Here is a 20,560-nt window from a genome sequence, read left to right as displayed (position 1 = left end):
TCTATAACCTCTACGTTAAAAAAAGTCCTCTTGGCAATATTTTTCAAAATTTAAAAATCTGTGGATTATTTAATGGGTAAAAAATAAAGAGAGGAGGGTCTGCGCTTCCAGTGGGTGCTGTGGGAGCGAGGGCTGGCGACAGGTTAGTGGATGGGCCTGGTATGAGTAAGGGCACTGGCTGGGCCTCCTGGGCGAGCTGGAGCCTACCAGAAAGCTTAGATCCTGTGGCCAAGGGTACAGACCTTGGCAAAGTGGAGCATGTCAGGCAGCCTGATGACAGCGACTGCTTGCTGAAGAATATCCAATAGCTGGAATGATGCAGTTCTGGAGGATCTAAAAACGGTGATGAGCTCTACTCCAACTTACAAAGGCAGTTCTGTGGCGGACCATGACCCCAAGCTTCCTTGATGAGACCACTGCCTGGATAATCAGATAACTTAAAAGAAAAGAAAAAGTGGTTCCCTATATCCAGAAAATAGAACATTAAAGATGCAGCAGTGTTCTAAACAAAAACCCATACAGAGAGTGGACTTCTCTCCTTCGCCTGAACTCTGCAAGGAACCAGAGCCTTCGGACCAGCAGAGGCCACTTGCACCCATCTGCCTCCTTGGAGAGTCCAGATGAATTTGGTTTCCTGAATACGCTTGGGGCACCTCTGGGACTTCTTACCTGCAGAAGTGGTGTAGGGATGACTCAGCACCCTTCTTAACCTGGCTTGCTGCTATGGACTTACTTTGGAGAATCTTGAAGTCATAAACCTGGGGCCCAGATGTAAACCTGGGTGTAAGCCGTAACCTGGGCCTCAAATGCTGGCCAAATCCCCCAATACTGCACTCCAGAGCAGAGAAAGCAAGCGCTCAGCGCCCGCATGACTCAGACCCGACACATGGCCCTCAGGCAACTGCACCTGACTGGAAGCCCCTGAAAAGAGGCCACCCCTCAGGTGTCTCCAGGACCTGAAGAGAAGAGCCCCTGACAGGATGCCCGGCCTTAGGTGACTCTGTGACAGGCCGGCTGCCCAAGCCGTGTGGCTGACAGGGTCTTGGTGCTCTGGCCTGGCGTCAGGCCTGAGCTTCTGAGGTGGGAGAGCTGACTTCAGGACATTGGACAACAAGAGATCTCCCAGCCTCACATAGTATCAATTGGTGAGAGCTCTCCAGAGATCTCTGTCTCAATGCTAAGAACCAGCTATACCCAACAGCCAGCAAGCTCCAGTGCTGGACGCCCCATGCCAAACAACTAGCAAGACAGGAACACAACCCTACCCATTAGCAGCCTAAAACCATACTAAGTCCACAGACACCGCAAAACACACCACCAACACGGTTCTGCTGACCAGAAAGACAAGATCCAGCCTTATCCACCAGAACACAGGAGCCAGTCCACTCCACCAAGAAGCCTACACAACCCACTGAACCAACCTTATCCAACGGGGGTAGACACCAAATAAAACAGTAACTATGAACCTGCACCTACAAAAGGAGACCACAAATGGAGTAAGTTAAACAAAATGACAAGCCAGAGAAATATGCAGCAGATGAAGGAGCAAGGTAAAACCCCACCAGACCAAACAAATGAAGAGGAAATAGGCAGTCTACCTGAAAAAGAATTCAGAATAATGATAGTAAACATGATCCAAAATCTTGGAAAGGGAATGGAGAAAATATAAGAGCCATTTAACAAGGACCTAGAAGAACTAAAGAGCAAACACACAATAATGAACAACACAGTAAATGAAATTAAAAATTCTCTAAAAGGATTAACAGCAGAATAATTGAGGCACAAGAATGGATAAGTGACCCGGAAGATAAAAGAGTGGAAATAATTACTGCATAGCAGAATAAAGAAAAAAGAATGAAAAGAGCTGCGGACAGTCTCAGAGACATCCAGGACAACATTAAATGTACCAACATTAGAATTATAGGGGTCCCAGAAGAAGAAGAGAAAAAGAAAGGGACTGAGAAAATATTTGAACAGATTATAGTTGAAAACTTCCCTAATATGGGAAAGGAAACAGTTAATCAAGTCCAGGAAGCACAGAGATTCCCATACCAGATAACTCCAAGGAGAAACACGCCAAAACACATATTAATCAAGCTATCAAAAATTAAATACAAAGAAAAAATATTAAAAGCAGAAAGGGAAAAACAACAAATAACATACAAGGGAATCCCCATAAGGTTAACAGCTGAACTTTCAGCAGAAGCTCTGCAAGCCAGAAGGGAGTGGCAGGACATATTTAAAGTGATGAAAGGGAAAAACCTACAACCAAGATTACTCTACCCAGCAAGGATCTCATGCAGATTCAATGGAGAAATTAAAATGTTTACAGACAAGCAAAAGCTAAGAGAATTCAGCACCACCAAACCAGCTTTACAACAAATGCTAAAGGAACTTCCCTAGGCAGGAAACACAAGAGAAGGAAAAATCTACATACAAAACCAACCCCAAAACAATTAAGAAAATGGTGTTAGGAACATACAAATCGATAATTGCATTAAATGTCAATGGATTAAATGCTCCAACCAAAAGGCACAGACTGGCTGAATGGATATAAAAACAAGACCCACATATATGCTGTCTACAGAGAACTACTTCAAACCTAAGGACACATACAGACTGAAAGTGAGGGGATGGAAAAAGATATTCCAAGCAAATGGAAATCAAAAGAAAGCTGGAGTAGCAATTCTCAGGTTAGACAAAATAGACTTTAAAATGAAGAGTATTACAAGACACAAATAAGGACACTACATAATGAGCAAGGAATCAATCCAAGAAGAAGATATAACAATTGTAAATATTTATGCATCCAACAGAGGAGCACCTGAATACATAAAGAAAACGCTAACAGCCATAAAAGGGGAAATCGACAGTAGCACAGTTACAGGAGGGGCCCTTAACACCCCACTTTCACCAATGGATAGATCATCCAAAATGAAAATAAATAGGGGAACACAAGCTTTAAGTGATACATTAAACAAGATGCACTTAATTGATATTTATAGGACATTCCATCCAAAAACACCAGAACACACTTTCTTCTCAAGTGCTCATGGAACATTCTCCAGGATAGATCGTATCTTAGGTCACAAATCAAGCCTTGGTAAATTTAAGAAAACTGAAATCACATGAAGTATCTTTTCTGACCACAACACTATGAGACTACATATCAATTACAGGAAAAAGTCTGTAAAATATACAAACACATGGAGCTAAACAAGACACTACTAAATAACCAAGAGATCACTGAAGAACTCAAAGAGGAAATCAAAAAATACCTAGAAAGAAATGACAATGAACACACGACAACTCAAAACCTATAGGATAAAGCAAAAGCAGTTTTAAGAGGGAAGTTTATAGCAATACAATCCTACCTCACGAAGCAAGAAACATCTCAAATAAACAACCTAACCTTACACCTAAATCAATTAGAGAAAGAAGAACAAAAAAGCCCCAAGGTTAGCAGAAGGAAAGAAATCATAAAGACCAGATCAGAAATAAATGAAAAAGAAATGAAGGGAACAATACCAAAAATCAATAAAACTAAAAGCTGGTTCTTTGAGAATATAAACAAAATTGATAAACCATTAGCCAGACTCATCAAGAGAAAAAGGGAGAAGACTCAAATCAATAGATTTAGAAATGAAAAAGGAGAAGTAACAACTGACACTGCAGAAATACAAAGGATCATGAGAGATTACTACAAGCAACTATATGCCAATAAAAATGACAACCTGGAGAAATGGACAAATTCTTAGAAAAGCACAACATTCTGAGACTGAACCAGGAAGAAATAGAAAATATAAACAGACCAATCACAAGCACTGAAAGTGATTAAAAATCTTTCAACAAACAAAAGCCCAGGACCAGATGGCTTCACAGGCGAATTCTATCAAACATTTAGAGAAGAGCTAACACTTATCCTTCTCAAACTCTTCCAAAATATAGCAGAGGGAGGAACACTCCCAAACTCATTCTACAAGGCCACCATCACCCTGATACCAAAACCAAACAAAGATGTCACAAAGCAAGAAAACTACAGGCCAATATCACTGGTGAACATAGATGAATAATCCTCAACAAAATACTAGGAAACGGAATCCAACAGCACATTAAAAGGATCATACCCCATGATCAATTGGGGCTTATCCCAGGAATGCAAGGATTCTTCAATATACGCAAATCAATCAATGTGATACACCATATTAACAAACTGAAGAATAAAAACCATGTGATCATCTCAATAGATGCAGAAAAAGCTTTTGACAAAATTCAACATCCATTTATGATAAAAACCCTCCAGAAAGTAGGCATAGAAGGAACTTACCTCAACATAATAAAGGCCATATATAACAAACCCACAGCCAACATCATTCTCAATGGTGAAAAACTGAAAGCATTTCCACTAAGATCAGGAACAAGACAAGGTTGCCCACTCTTACCACTCTTATTCAACATTGTTTGGAAATTTTAGCCAGAGCAATCAGAGAAGAAAAAGAAATAAAAGGAATCCAAATTGGAAAAGAAGAAGTAAAGCTGTCACTCTTTGCAGACATGATACTATATATAGAGAATCCTGAAGATGCTACCAGAAAACTCCTAGAGCTAATCAATGAATTTGGTAAAGTAGCAAGATACAAAATTAATGCACAGAAATCTCTTGCATTCCTATACATTAGTGATGAAAAATCTGAAAGATAAATTAAGGAAACATTCCCATTTACCACTGTAACAAAAAGAATCAAATACTTAGGAATAAACCTACCTAAGGAGACAAAAGACCTGTATGCAGAAAATTATAAGACACTGATGAAAGAAATTAAAGATGATACAGACAGATGGAGAGATATACCATTTTCTTGGATTGGAAGAATCAACATTGTGGAAATGACAATACTACCCTAAGCAATCTACAGATTCAATGCAATCTCTATCAAACTACCACTGGCATTTTTCACAGAACTAGAACAAAATGATTCACAATTTGTAAGCAAACACAAAAGACCCCAAATAGCCAAAGCAATCTTGAGAAAGAAAAACGGAGCTGGAGGAATCAGGCTCGTGGACTTCAGACTATACTACAAAGCTACAGTAATCAAGACAGTATGGTCCTGTCTCAAAAACAGAAATATAGATCAATGGAACAGGATAGAAAGCCCAGAGATAAAGCCACGCACATATGCTCACCTTATTTTTGATAATGGAGTCAAGAATATACAATGGAGAAAAGACAGCCTCTTCAATAAGTGGTGCTGGGAAAACTGGACAGCTACACTTAAAAGACTGAAATTAGAACACTCCCTAACACCATACACAAAAATAAAGTCAAAATGAATTACAGACCCAAATATAAGGCCAGACACTATAAAACTCTTGGAGGAAAACATAGGCAGAACACTCTGTGACATAAATCACAGCAAGATCCTTTTTGACCCACCTCCTAGAGAAATGGAAATAAAAACAAAAATAAAAAATGGGACGTGGGCTTCCCTGGTGGCGCAGTGGTTGAGAGTCTGCCTTCCAATGCAGGGAACATGGGTTCGTGCCCCGGTCTGGGAAGATCCCACATGCCACGGAGCGGCTGGGCCCGTGAGCCATGGCCGCTGAGCCTGCGCGTCCAGAGCCTGTGCTCCGCAACGGGAGAGGCCACAACAGTGAGAGGCCAGTGTATCGCAAAAAAAAAAAAAAAAAAAAAAAAAAAAAAAAAGGGACGTAGTGAAACTCAAAAGTTTTTGCACAGCAAAGGAAACCATAAACAAGACGAAAAGACAGCACTTAGAATGGGAGATAGATCTGCAAGATAAGCAACTGACAATGGATTAATCTCCAAAATATACAAGCAGCTCATGGAGCTCAATATCAAAAAAACAAACAACCCAATCCAAAAATGGGCAGAAGACCTAAACAGACATTTCTCCAAAGAAGATATACAGATTGCCAAGAAACACATGAAAGAATGCTCAACATCACTAATCACTAGAGAAATGCAAATCAAAACTACAATTAGGTTTCACCTCACACCAGTCAGAATGGCCATCATCAAAAAATCTACAAACAGTAAATGCTGGACAGGGTGTGGAGAAAAGGGAACCCTCTTGCACTGTTGGTGGGAATGTAAATTGATACAACCACTATGGACAACAGTATGGAGGTTCCTTAAAAAACTAAAAATAGAACTACCATATGACCCAGAAATCCCACTACAGGGTATTTACCCTGAGCAAACCATAATGCAAATAGAGTCATGTACCACAATGTTCATTGCAGCACTATTTACAATAGCCAGGACATGGAAGCAACCTACGTGTCCATCGACAGATGAATGGATAAAGAAGATGTGGCACATATATACAATGGAATATTAGCCATAAAAAGAAATGAATCTGAGTTTTTTGTAGTGACTTGGATGGGTCTAGAGTCTGTCATACAGAGTGAAGTAAGTCAGAAAGAGAAAAGCAAATACAAATATGTGTATGCTAACACATATATATGGAATCCAAAAAAAAAATACGGCTCTGATGAACCTATGCGCAGGACAGGAATAAAGACGCAGAAGTAGAGAATGGACTTGAGGACATGGGGAGGGGGAAGGTTAAGGTGGGACGAATTGAGAGAGCAGCACTGACATATATACACTACCAAATGTAAAATAGAAAGCTAGTGTGAAGCAGCCGCATAGCACAGGGAGATCCCCTCCATGCTTTGTGATCACATAGAGGGGTGGGATAGGGAGGCTGGGAGGGAGATGCTAGAGGGGGGGGATATGGGGATATATGTATACATATAGCTGCTTTTCTCTGTTATACAGCAGAAACTAACACAACATTGTAAAGCAATTATACTCCAACAAAGATGTTAAAAAAATGAGGTTATAGAGCTTCGAGAGCACTATTAAGTATGATTGTTATTATGTAGGATACATGTATGTCAATTTTTTCACTGAACAATATTATGATGCAGGTTTGTTTTACAATGGAGTCGGTGTCATGAGATAGAATATGGACAGAATGGATATCACCAGGTTTGTGTTACTGATTGCAAAGTCTACGTTTCTAAAGTTCCTACTTTCCTTCCTTTCACTAAACAGATAAATGGTTCATTCCTATTTCATTCACGGTATTCACACCCTGAAAATACTGGTACTTCAAGACCAGACCTTCAGGAAGTTAACGGTGCATGCTGCATACAATCACACAAAATCAGTGGCACAGATCAAAAGAGGTCCCATACGCCAATGTATAGAATCACGCTGTGCTACCAAGCTCATCTGCATCTCCACCAGCAAGTTCCAGAAAATAAAGTAAATTAAGTCAATATGCATAGTTGATCCTTCTTTCAGGGCTCTGATTTATAAATATGAAAACTGATATGATCTTGGCTCCATGGTAAAATGAAGAATATAATACATTTCTTCATATATTTTAGGAGTTTTTGTTTTAACACATCAGCACATTTTTAGTTACTTAGAGGTGTCTATGAAATATCTTTCTTCCCTGGTAATTGGTAATTTGAGGCAGAATTTTTTTTAACCATTCCTCAATATCATCAGTCCTTGTGCACCAGCTTGTCCTGAACTTAAACAGAAAAGTGAATGCTGCCAAAGCTAATGAACCATGACTACAGAGAATAATTCTGTCAGAGACATAGTCAATGAACATTTGTGCAGTATAAGTTAAGCATTCACACATCCTCTGGTTTTGGGGTGAGGGTGGAAGTAAGTCTCTGTCTTTGCTTTTGTTTCCTTTTAATCATTCTATTTCTTGCTTGCACAATGAGGACCAGTTTTCAAGCGAAGAACCAGATTTAGCACAGTGGCTCAGGAGACTCAGCAAAACTTACCCAGCAAAATATCTATAATTCATGGGAACAATTTGACCTCATAAAATTCTTGGTGCCCTTATCCAGCTATAAGTTCATCTGAACACATTCTATTTTAATATATCAGTTTAAACTGTAACCTCCCTATTTCACTTACTTGTTGCTGTTTTAAATGCAGTACGGCCCAGTTTCTGCACCTTAGTGCACGGCTTCTGATTTAAAGATTACTAGCCAGGACTTTCTTTTTCTTAGACTAATAAATCATTTATAGAGATAAAATACTTTGGAGGTGAATAAGTTAATGCTCCTGAGAACTTCTAGGTATAATAACTGCTGAACTATATGCAAGACCATGTGTGAGATGGAAAGGATATATGTATGTATGATAAGCTGCCTGCCCTCAGAGACCTTCTGTATACCTGTCAAATTCCATCATCACATCCAACAGTGACTCAATGAGCATTTCCTATGAATAGGACATTTTACAAGACTGCATGAGATGCTCTGTCCTTGCTTTCAAGATGATTAGGATCTTTTGCCAAATAGTTTGAGATTTCTAGTGAAGTAATAATACACATAGAATATTACAAGTATTTGTGGTTCTAAATGAGTACATTAATGTACATTTTTGTCTCATCTTCTCAACTGGAAAGTTTTTAAGGTAATGACTCTGTGATGCTCCTTTTTTATATTTCCACTGCCAAGCCTAATCCAGATAGATATTCCTTGGGGATATATACATACCCAAGGAGCCTACATGACTGCTGTGGGATACAGACACTGAAAAGAGTTTCTTTTTCCACAATAAAGTATGATAAGTGCTATAATATACATGTTATCAAATACCACCAAGAATAGCTCATCTGGAAAAAGTTTAAGAAATGCCAGTTGAATAAATAAATAAAAATGATAAAGTGAAGTTGCTTGAAATTTAGGAGCTTAAATTATTAAACTTTTGTGTTTTTTATACAATTTAAAAATATTTAGTTATTCCAAAATATTGGCTGTATTCCCCATATTGTACAATATATCCTTGAGCCTATCTTATACCCAACAGTTTGTATCTCCCACTCCCCAACCCCTATATTGCCCCTCCCTGCCTCTCCCCACTGGTAAACACTAGTTTGTTCCATGTATCTGTGAGTCTGCTTCTTTTTTGTTATACTCACTAGTTTGTTGCATTTTTAAAATTCCATATATAAGTGATAGCATACAGTATTTGTCTTTCTCTGTCTGACTTATCTCACTTAGCATAATGCCCTCCAAGTCCATCCATGTTGCTGCAAATGGCAAAATTTCATTTTTTTTTTTTTTTTAATTTGGCTGCATCTGGTCCTAGTTGCGGCATGCGGGATCTAGTTCCCTGACCAGGGATCGAACCCATGCCCGGCCCCCTGCATTGGGAGCGCAGAGTCTTAGCCACTGGACCACCAGGGAAGTCCCAGCCACGAGGGAAGTCCCTCATTCTTTTTTATGGTGATTAGTATTCCATTGAAAAAAAAAAATATATATATATATTCCACAACTTCTTTATCTATTCATCTGTTGATGGACACTTAGGTTGCTTCCCTATCTTGGCAATTGTAAATAATGCTGCTATGAACATTGGGGTGCATGCCTCTTTTCGAATTAGTGGTTTTGGTTTCTTTTTTTGGACATATATCCAGGAGTGGAATTGCTGGGTCCTATTTTTCGTTTTTTGAGAAAACTCCATATTGTTTTCCATAGTGACTGCCCCAATATACATTCCCACCAACAGTGTAGGAGGGCTCCCTTTTCTCAACATGCTCACCAAAATTTGTTATTTGTGTTCTTTTTGATGATAGAGATTATCACTTTTTATTATACCTTATGAAATAGTCTGGATATTCAAGTACCATTGCTTTTTGGAGCTAAGATTATTATTTTTATGTACACTCAAACAATTTCTTTTTTTTCTTTTCAAACAATTTCTTAACAGTTGAATTTTGTTTTTCTTCAAACACAATAATGATTGCTCATCCCCAAACTGGAGAAAACATAAAGTGGAACCAAAGACAAGATCTCTGGGACATTCTTTTGAATTGGAACTTGAAGAATTTTGTGTTGGTGGCATTGCTTTAAATAGAAACATCTAGAGAATTCTAATCAGGCATCAATGGAGCCAACAGAAGGTGCCAATGAGGGTAGTTATCTAGTAAATATATACTATTTATTTATTTACTATTTATTATGTGCCAGGCATTCTAGTAGACACTGGTGAAAAACAGGGAGTAATATAGTGGTTCTGGCCTCAAGAAACTCAGAATAACCTGACATATAAATGAGCAGGGAAAGAACAAACTTAAAATCTGGGCCACATTTTTCTTTGTTGTCAGGCAATCATGCCACTCTTTACTTTAAGCTATGGTTCCCAAACTATGGATCCTGGCCCAGAAGCATTAGCATCATCTGGAAACTTGTCAAAATGCAAATTCTCATGTCCCAGTCTAGACTTACTGGATCAATCGGGGGGTGGGTGGGGTTGGCAACAATTTGTGTTTTAACAAGTCCTCTAAATGATACTAATAATGTACACCAAAGTTTGAGAACCACTTATCTAGGCCAACTCCTTGTCTTTTCACTATAAACACCAATACTGCAACCATAACTAAAATCATACCTTCTGAGTTACTCATTAGTTTATGTAAATAAGAAAGTGGTACAATGGTTATAAACATTAAACAGGAGCACCCAAATTTAACATTTATCCACAATTATCAAAATTTAAACACCAATATTTTCCCCAATTTATGGTCCTGGTATAGTTTCTGTGGCAGGCTTTGTTTTTTCCTCACCTTCTGTAATGCTAGTCAAAGTGCTTGATGCTGGGTTAAAATATAACATTCAAAATATAAACATATATAAATCTAAAATCATTTTAAAATAGTTAAAAAAATTTCAGAGATCTCTTACATATTGTTTGCTCATAAAATTAATTTTAGTCTGAAAGAATTATGTCCATGCTACAAAACTCTGGCTTCCTGTAGACTGATAAATGTTAATATGAAGAGGAGGTAGACACAAAGAGTAAAGAGTTGACTAAATCTAAGACTATTTTCTCCACCAAAGTAAGGACTTTTTGGTGATGTCATTCTATTTCATAATTGGTAGTGGATGCAGCATCTCTGATTACTCAGACCACTTTAAAGAAGAAAAGTGGCCCTCCACTACAACTAATCAGACTTCACTTTATTTTTTGAAGTCTTTTAGGCTGTTTCATGAAATGGGTGTGCCTATTATCATTAGATGTCAATCCCACATGTCTGTCTAGCATAAATACTTGCCTTAGAGAAAGGCAAGAGGCAAGATGGTGCCTGTGTGCATTTGCTGATTTCTCAGTCACAGTCATGTTGGTGAAACTAACAAGATAACTTCCTCTCTGATTTTCTTTGAGGAAGAGGTTTAAAAAAAAAAAGTTAGAGATACATTAAATAGGAGAACCCCCCCCCCCCACACCCGCCACCATGGAACCTCATCAATTCCACCTAGGAGTTCAGAGTTGAGTACAGAGGTGAAGAATTTGAGATGAGAGATTTTGCCTTTTCTTTCTAGTTTTCTTGCTTGACACCAATTCATCAGCCATATAGAACTCCTGACCAGGAAAGCAGGAACACAATAACTAGTCTATATAGGAATTTCACTCTATAAATATATATTTAAGTTAGCAAAATTTAAACACATAATTTATTACAATATCTTCTACATAGGACTTATGTTCTTGGTTATTTTGCTGCATTTCCTGCCTTCTCATTTTGGGTCATTTATCTTTTTATTAAATCTCTCCACAGCCAGTCCAAGAAATAAACATTTTGTAAGATATACCAATGGCAGAATCAGCTTGTTGCTTACTCAGTGGGACACCCTTCTTTCCTATAAACAGACCCCTAATTAACAAGTGGTCTCAGGGGGAGGGAGTCCCCACCCACAGTTCATGAGGATGAATCAAAATTGGTCCATGTTAGCCATGGAAATTTCACTTGATTGGCCAGTAATTGGTCTGGAGTCAGCCCAAGACCCACTTCTAATGAGATAGAAGAGAGAATTTGAACAATGAAGATACTCAGTACACTCAGAAGGAGAAAATGAAGCATAGTATCTACTTGATACAATTATAAAATTGAATCTGAGAGGTAAAATAATTGGCATCAGGGAACCTAGATTACATATGGCAGATCCAGGGCCATTGATTGGCTGAGAGGATCACAGAAGGCTCTCAAGAGACATACTCTTTGCAGCTTTTTAGTTCATAGATCAAACTGCCACTGGTGTGAAGTCTTGAATTAGGTTGACGATTTCAAAATATGAAGGTGTCCCCACTGACTTCTATAGTGCTAAGCTTTTCAGGCAAAGAAATTAAAAGGACCAGTCACACTATGTATAGGACTAGAAAGCTGAGTGGTCAGGTGATGAGAAGATCTGTAGCCTATATTCTGAAGTCCTCAAACAATATCCAGGAAATTCACAATACATCCAGTCATATTAAGGCTAGAGAGTTAACATGGAAGAACTCTGGAACCTTTAGCCTATAGTCAAAGAGAAGCAATCATTTTCCTCCTATGTATTAGCCAACTCTTTTTTTCCCACCTACCCTGAACACTCAAGAAGCTGCATATTGGAAGCGAATGAGTGAGACTTTCTGGAGTGAACCTTCCTGTTTAGCATCCCACAGGCACTCACCACTGTGTTGTGCTATCTTATGGGTAGAGTGAAGAGGTAGGGAGTGAAATCATAATCACAAACTCCATAGTAGCAGGCATTTCATCAGACGTTGCAGTCACCCCCCCTGCTTAAATTTCATGAAGCAATATATTCTCTCAAACACTGATAAAAACATGGTGTCCTTGTTTTACAGAGAAGTCACAACTCTGTTTAGCAAATTTAACAAAGATCAGATAAAGTCACTGATTTATGATAAACAGGATAGATAGGTAATGTCTACTTTAAAAACTTTGGCCTTTCCATTTAGAAATATTAAAAAAAATAGTTAATTTATCTTTCAGTACAATCACTAATTCACCAAATTATTATTATTTTTTTGGCTTTGATTTTGGCTATACTTAACCACAGCATAAGGCAAAGAACTTATTCAAATAACACTTACTAAATATTTAATCTTCACAATTCATGATAGATATAAATATAAATACAGGAGCTTTATGATTGAGGAGTACTGAGTTTATTTTCTGAAGCCTGAAGGATCAACACACAGTATCTCCCTTAGATAAAAATCTAATCATTTTGGTTAAACTGTCCTGGAGATTTAGTTTTAATAATGCTTAAAATTTGTCACAAAATTTTGCATATAGTCATGTCACCTTACAATATCATCTTTTCACCGTTTACCAATTCACCAAAGTCCTTTAAGTCCCATTAGAGAGAAAAAAATCTAATGATTTATTCCTAACCTGTTGTCTTCACTGAGTTACTTCCAACAGTGCCACATAGTTAACATCAGAGAGACAGCAACTAAAGAAATGTGCATGTTCAAAAAATAATGTATTTAAAATATACAAAGAAATATTAAAACTCAACAATATGAAAACAAACAACCTGATTAAAAAATGGGTCAAAGACCTTAACAGAAACCTCACCAAAGATGATATACAGGTGGCAAATAAACATATGAAAAGATTCTCAACATCATATGCTATTGGGGAAATACAAAATTAAAACAACATGAAAAAAAAAAACAAAAAACAACAATGAGATACCACTACATACCTTTTAGAATGGCTAAAATCCAGAACACTGAAACATCAAATGCTGGCAAGGATGTGGTGCAACAGAAACTCTCATTCATTGCTAGTGAGAATGCAAAATTGTACAGCCATTTTGGAGGAGAGTTTGGCAGTTTCTTACAAAGCTGAACATACTCTTACCATAGGATCCAACAACCATGTTTCTTGGTGTTTATCTAAAGGAGCTGAAGATTAATGTCTACACAAAAACTTACACATGGATATTTATAGAAGCTTTACTCATAATTGCCAAAACTTGGAAGGCAACCCAGATGTCCTTCAGTAGGTGAATGGATAAGTAAACTATGGTACATCCAGATAATGGAATATTATTCAGCATTAAAAAGAAGTGAGCTATGCCATAAAAAGACAGGAACCTTGAATGAATGTTACTAAATGAAAGAAGCTAATTTGAAAAGGCTATATGCAGTGTGAAATCTGTGTATAACTTTACAGTCAGCCCTCCCTATCCATGGTTTTGCACCCACGGATTCAATCAACCTTGGACTGTGTAGTACTGTAGTATGTATTTATTGAAAAAAATCCATGTTTAGGTGGACTTGTGCAGTTCAAACTTGGGTTGTTCAAGGGTCAACTGTATATGACATCATGGAAAAGTTAAAACTGTGCAGCCAGTAAAAAGATCAGTGATTGCCGGGGTTACTGGGGAGGGAGGGATGAATAGGTGGTGCACAGAGGAATTTTAGGGCAGGGAAAATACTTGGTATGACACTATTATGGTGGATATATGTAATTAGAAGTTTTTCCAAACCCATAGAATATACAATATCAACAGTGAACCCTAATGTAAACAATGGACTGGGTGATAATGATGTGTCAATGTAGGTTCTTCAACTTGTAACAAATGTACCACTCTGGTGGGGGATGTTGATCAGGGGGAAAGCTGTGTTTATGTGGGGGGTGTATGAAATATCTCTGGACCTTCTGCTCAATTTTACTGTGACCCTAAGACTGCTCTAAAAAATAAAGTCTACTAAAAATAACCCTCTCATTCAACTTGACAATTGAGTAGCTTTCAACTGTGAAAAAGAAGCTGTTCCTGAAATTAGGATGGATTCAATCTAACTCTCCTACAAATACGTCATTTGCAATATTCTGAAGATTAGTGAATTATCCTATCAAGTCTCTGGAAAGAGAAAACTGCCAAAGGCCAAGAAAGGAGACAGCTTCTATTCTTGTTCTGGGCAATACTAGTCCTCTAAGGTAGTAAGGAAAGGACAGCAAACTAAACCGGAAACATCAAGAGTTGTTCCAATTCTGGGCAAACTTACCTGGGGCTTCAGCATGCTGAGCTTCTACCATTCTCCAGTTCAATGCTCTTCCATGAAGAATACACTGAGTGGAACAGAGGAAACAATGCAGAAATGAAACAACGTATTACTTACATAGACTTTAGCTAAACAAAGCCAATGGGCCAAAGCAATGCTACAGCCCTCAAAAGTGTCTCTTGATTGGCTTTAGTGTTAAATCCACTCTTTTTTATAAAACTTAAATCCTTTCCCTCCTGGGCTTACCACTTTGTTTCTTATACAAAGGCCTCTCAAACTCCCCACCATATAGTACTTAAAAATTTGCTAAGAGGGCAGATCTTATGTTAGGTGTTTTAACACAATTAAATAAATAAATAAATAAATAAATAAATAGGGTGGGAGGAAACTTTTGAATATGATGGATACGTCTATGGCATTGATTGTGGTGATAGTTTTATGGATGTACACTTATCTCCAAACTCATCAAGTTGTAAATATTCAATATGTACAGCTTTTTGTATGTCAATAATAAACAAATTAAAAAAAAAAATCTCAGAACAAAAACTCCTCCCCAAATCTTTCAAAAGGAACTGATGGAACCACATTTAGTTCTGCCTTTCATTACCATTTATACTGCTTACAAGTAGTTTCTCATTTTAATCTCATTATCAAATGTACAGGAGTGGTACATTTGAAGATTCAGTCTTTATTGACAGGGCTGAATTCTACTTCACTAACCTCCTACTGTGTTTTTATATGACCAGAATTTGATGACTGCAATAAAGCAAAGCATTCCACTGTCCTGACTATATATCATACCTTACTCTCTGTCTCTCCCCTCCTTCCTAATACCGTTTCTTCCTTTGTCATAATAGATTGTCCTTTAGAAAATCCTGTTTGATCAGTACAATACACTCAACTATTTTGTGTCAGCTTTATTGAGGTGTAATTTACATGTAATAGTGTACAATTTTAAGTGTACACTGCAGTGAGTTTTGATAAATATATACAGTGGTAAATGCCATTACAATCAAGATATGGAATATTTCCATCATCCCTAAAAGATCCTTCATGCCCTTTTATGGTTAATCCACTCCCCTCACCCAAACCAGTGACAAGCACTGATCTTTCTTTCACTATAATTTTGCCTTTTCTAAAAGTTCATATAAATGGAATCATATAGCATGTGGTCTTTATGTATGGTTTCTTTCACTTAGCATAATACTTTCAAGATATGTCCATATTGTACCCATCATATGTTTGAGATTTTAATAAACTGTCAAACTTCTCCAAGTGGCTGTATCATTTTTCACTTCCACTAGCTACACATGAGAGTTTCATTTATCCACTATCCTTGCCAAAACTTGGTATTGTTAGTCTTTTTAATGTTAACCATTCAAGTGGGTGTGCAGTGGCATCTCACTATGAGTTTAAGTCTATCATCTTGCTCCTTGCTTTTTATTTGTCCCATTTTTTCTTTGTTCCTTTCCCTCTCTGTTTCTGTCTTCTTTTGAATTTACTGATTATTGTTTGTGATATACCTCAATGAACCTCAAATGACTTCTGATCAAGGCCAATGACTTAGAGCTCTAGAGACATTATTCAGTCAATGGGAACTCAGTTTACTTCATGATCCATCATCCTAAAATGGAGCTGAGACCTTGACAACATGAGATCAACTTAAAGAAGAGAGGTTGGAGTTTTCATTAAGGAAGGGGTAAGGATCAGTAGAGTGGGGGTGAGCAAAGCACAAATGTGAAAACAGAGCTGCTGAAAATTCAGCTGTTTGTTTTTAGCACTATTACATAGTCTTGGAGCTGTTTCCCTTTAAGAAAACCATTTAGACGGGAAAAGGAAAAACAATTTAATATTATTTTCAAGTGTATTCTCTGTTGATGTGATAACTTTTATTAAGGGTAGGTGAAAAGGAAATAATCTAAAATAAAATAGCTAGATCCAAAGAATGATGCCCTGATTCTTGGTAAAAAACAGTGTAAATCCAGGAATTAAATTTGTAGTATAACTGAACATGGAAGAACGATTCCCCATGAGTTGTACCTGGGGGCACAATAGCAGAAACAGAATTTCCATATGAAAAAGAGACCAGTAGTTGGAGACATCGTCTCTCCTTCTGCTGAGATGAATCTATTTATGGTCAGTGAAATGTCAGTTAAGGGTTTGAGAGTGAAGCATAGAAATGAAAAAAACAAAAAAGGGAAACAGTGAGTCTGCATTAGAAGAGCAGGGAATTTTTACTCTCCACAAAGCAGGAACTAGTTTTCCAGCACTGATCATAACACATCTATAACTACCTTTCTAAATAGCTCAATTGTAGGTATGTTTATGAATAAAATTGATTATATAGAGAACAACATGGAGAAGTTAAATGGCCGTATTTATTTTCTTACACGGTGGGCAATCATGTTATTTTATCTGGCTGTTATAGTGAATAGGTCAAAGAAATTAAGTCATAAGGACTGGAAAATTTCCTGGCAAGGAAAGGACTCAGCATGAGCGAGAAATACATTCAATTAAGTTTTTCTGATTCATTTCTTCCTTCCCTCCTTTTTTCCTTCTTTTCTTCCTTTCTTCCTTCCTCCCTCCCTCCTTTCCTTTCTATCACATTGTACTGGTCCTCAGTAATATGCAATTGAAAGCAAATACAGAATCTGTTAAATTCAATCAAAATATGGGTATCTGATACATGTTAAAATCAGATAATCTCTGTAAAATAGTCAATCATTTCTACTGCTTTTGCTTCTTGTCATACTCCCCTGGAGATATAAATTATTGATTCCATCTGGTTTATTACTGCTTGAGTGTTTAGAAGGCAGATGTAAATAAAGCTAAGTAACTTTCCAGAAAAGCTGCACAGTAAGGTTATAAACCTGAAGTGTAATTCTCCTCTTCCAGATGCCACCTCAGACGTAGAAGTTTACAAAGGGAAACATACTACAGTACCTTTTAGGGCCTGCTAAAGCAAACAGCTCAGGGGAAAATTACCAAACTACAGGTGTAATCAACTATTCTAAAATAGTCTTTCTGAAAGGTAAAGTTGAGTGTGTTATAATTTTTTCTGGATTTCTCTCTCTCTCTCTTTTTATATTTTATGGGGCAAGGGAAGATGGAGGTAAGTATGATAACATTGCTTCCATATAAAGTGTTTTTCCTCAGTCTAAGGTAGGACTGATTGTGAGGTGTTTTCCTTCTTCCTCTACTCTTCTCATTTTTTTCCTCTACCTACTATTCTTGCTCCCCTCATCTTCTGAAATGATGTTTATCTGCCTAAATACACCATCTCCAAACTAAATGAAAAATGATGAAGAGGAAAAATCTTCTTTTAAGCACTTGGAAGTTTACATCTGTAAATTAGTCCACAAAAGACTTATGGGCAAGACTCAAATCCTACACACCTCCCAAGGTATGTGGCATCTCTCTGCTCTAATTAGATAATATACCATTTATGAATTAATTGTTTATTGAATTAATATATTATAAATATAATTTATAACCTATTAGAAGTTGAAAACAATATTGAAATGTGGAAATAATCATCTCCTTTAGTATATTTAAGGCATATCCATAGTTTCTGCACGGCCGAGCCACCCAAAAACCAGGTTTATGCTGAATAATGGTCCAGGCATAATAAGTTCTGAGTATGGCTATCAGTGAGCATAAACTAGATATTGTACTCCGTAAAATAACAAAAATTATCAGATGTACCATGATAATCTAGAGAAAAAAAGCAAATCCTTACACTTATGTTAAAGCTTCTAAGATTTCCCAGTTAGTTATTAGTAGTAATTTCCCAGGACTTTATTAAGGGATATTGAATTCCTATTCTCAGTAGTCTCCACATGTTCTGTCAGCAAACCATCTTGGTGTCTCCTTGAACTATGGGATCATCTTGATTAACTGACCTCTTAGGAAAAAAATCCCAACACAGCCAAGGTGAGAAACAGCAAATGCATGTTTAGACTCATTTTGGTGCAGTTAAAAAGCCTGAGATTTAAAACCAAATGGATACAGGTTCCACTCCCAGTCTCTGTCAGTTACCACCAATGTGGTCCTAAGAAAGTCTATTAACTCCTATGGGTCTGTTTTCTCATCAGAAAAATGAGATTGTTGTATGGGATTGCTTTGATTATTAAATAAGATAATGTACGCATAGCACCTGTACAGTAGATCCTCAATTAATGATAGCTGTCTCCTTCCATTCCATTTACATTTTCAACTTCCAGGTAAAAAGATTCTTGGTCTTTAAAGATATGTGAAATCTTTCTCTTCTCTGAAAGCATTTGGCAGATAGGAGGCACTCAGTAAATGTGAGCTCCCTGTCAACTCTTTATGTGCCTCACCAAGCTGTAGGCATCCACTGAAGCATAGCCCCTCTCATATATTACCTGACTTCATCCACACAGCAGCTGTGAAGCAGACCAATTCTGACTTCCTCATTCGTCACTCCAGAAGCAGTGAGTCAGGCTGAAATAAATAGGGGAGTGCCTAAGTGTCTGCAAATGTGGTTTAAACAACACCCATTTCTGGGGTAGATGAACATCAAAGTACTAATGCAGATATATATATATATACTAGAGAGAAAGAAATTTTAGAATTTGTGCCCTCTTATTTTTTGCTTAAAACTCTTAGTCTGACCACAAATAGAGAGTCACCATTATAACTGTGGGTAAAGGTAGGGTTCACAAAAAATGATGTTCTTTTAATTTTTCAAGGCTAAACTTGAATGAATTGGTATATTACACTTTTTAGCAATAACAGCCAAGATTAGCAGAAAGGAATATAATTTTGCCTCTCTTATTCAGAACATTTATATGTTGTGTAACCCTATAAACTTAAGTATCACTAGCCTCACATACTTTGCTTTATTTGCGTTACTCATCAAAGGATATGTGAATAAGAGTCTATTTTAAGACACTGTTTGAAATAACATTTTTAAAGGGATAATAGTTTTGAAACCAGTGTATTTTTCATTCATTATAAATCCACTTCTCTATGACTCCCCACCCATTAAATGAGTAAGAGTCATTACTTCAGGAGGTTGTTGGATATTTCCTAGAACAAGTAAGTCATTATTCAACTTTGAGCTTCAAAATTAAATTATCCCTGAGTTCACAGCTAGATGATAGTCTTGAGAACCAAGCTTTGCTGGGAGGAATATGTGTTCTAAATTCCAAAATCTTCTTTTTACATTCCAAGAGCAAAACAAGGGTGTCAGAGCCTGGATTTCTTTTGCCCTCAGTCTCAGTACACAGAGAAGAAAGGATATCAGGGATATCCATTTTTATAGAGTTAACTGAAGACTATTTTCAGTTGTCTTTGACATACAGGAAGAAGAAAACTTTCCACTGTACAGAAGACTTTGAGAATGCTGGAGGAGATGAAATTAGGGTAACTCTGCCTGGGTCCCTGAGATGGAGCCAGATGCTCCTGGACCAAAGATGGAGGGAGAGGGAATGAGATAGCAAGAAGCGAAAAGCAGCAAGAACATATACCTCTTTTCCATTTCAAGCTATAGCTAGAAAAATGCCTCAGAGTAGATCTGAAGCCATTGGATTGGCCACAGTAGAGCAGACATGATACGTGACATGTTTAGGCAGAGGTGGCACTCACACCTCTGCTGCCATGTGGATGGGGTGGTGGTATGTGGTGGGGTTGCGGAATGATGGGGAATTTGGCAGGTAGCTAAGAATTAAG

At 37.5% G+C, this 20,560-nt stretch overlaps 1 long non-coding RNA gene across 1 annotated transcript in view; it reads right to left on the bottom strand.

Moving 5' to 3' along the window:
* LOC307184135 overlaps window positions 1-19,609 on the bottom strand; it is a 179,004-nt gene extending 159,395 nt beyond the window's left edge. The window contains exons 1-2 of the long non-coding RNA XR_013827664.1: window positions 19,252-19,609; window positions 14,870-14,933 (exon numbers count right to left, since the gene is read on the bottom strand). This is a non-coding gene — a long non-coding RNA (uncharacterized lncRNA). The remainder of the gene's footprint in view (window positions 1-14,869; window positions 14,934-19,251) is intronic.
* Window positions 19,610-20,560: the final 951 nt, after the last annotated feature.

This window comes from Stenella coeruleoalba, assembly GCF_951394435.1.
Source record: "Stenella coeruleoalba genome assembly, chromosome: 3".
NCBI lineage: Eukaryota > Metazoa > Chordata > Mammalia > Artiodactyla > Delphinidae > Stenella > Stenella coeruleoalba.
Note: the sequence above shows the minus strand (reverse complement) of the source record. Positions and strands in the feature narration are given on the sequence as shown.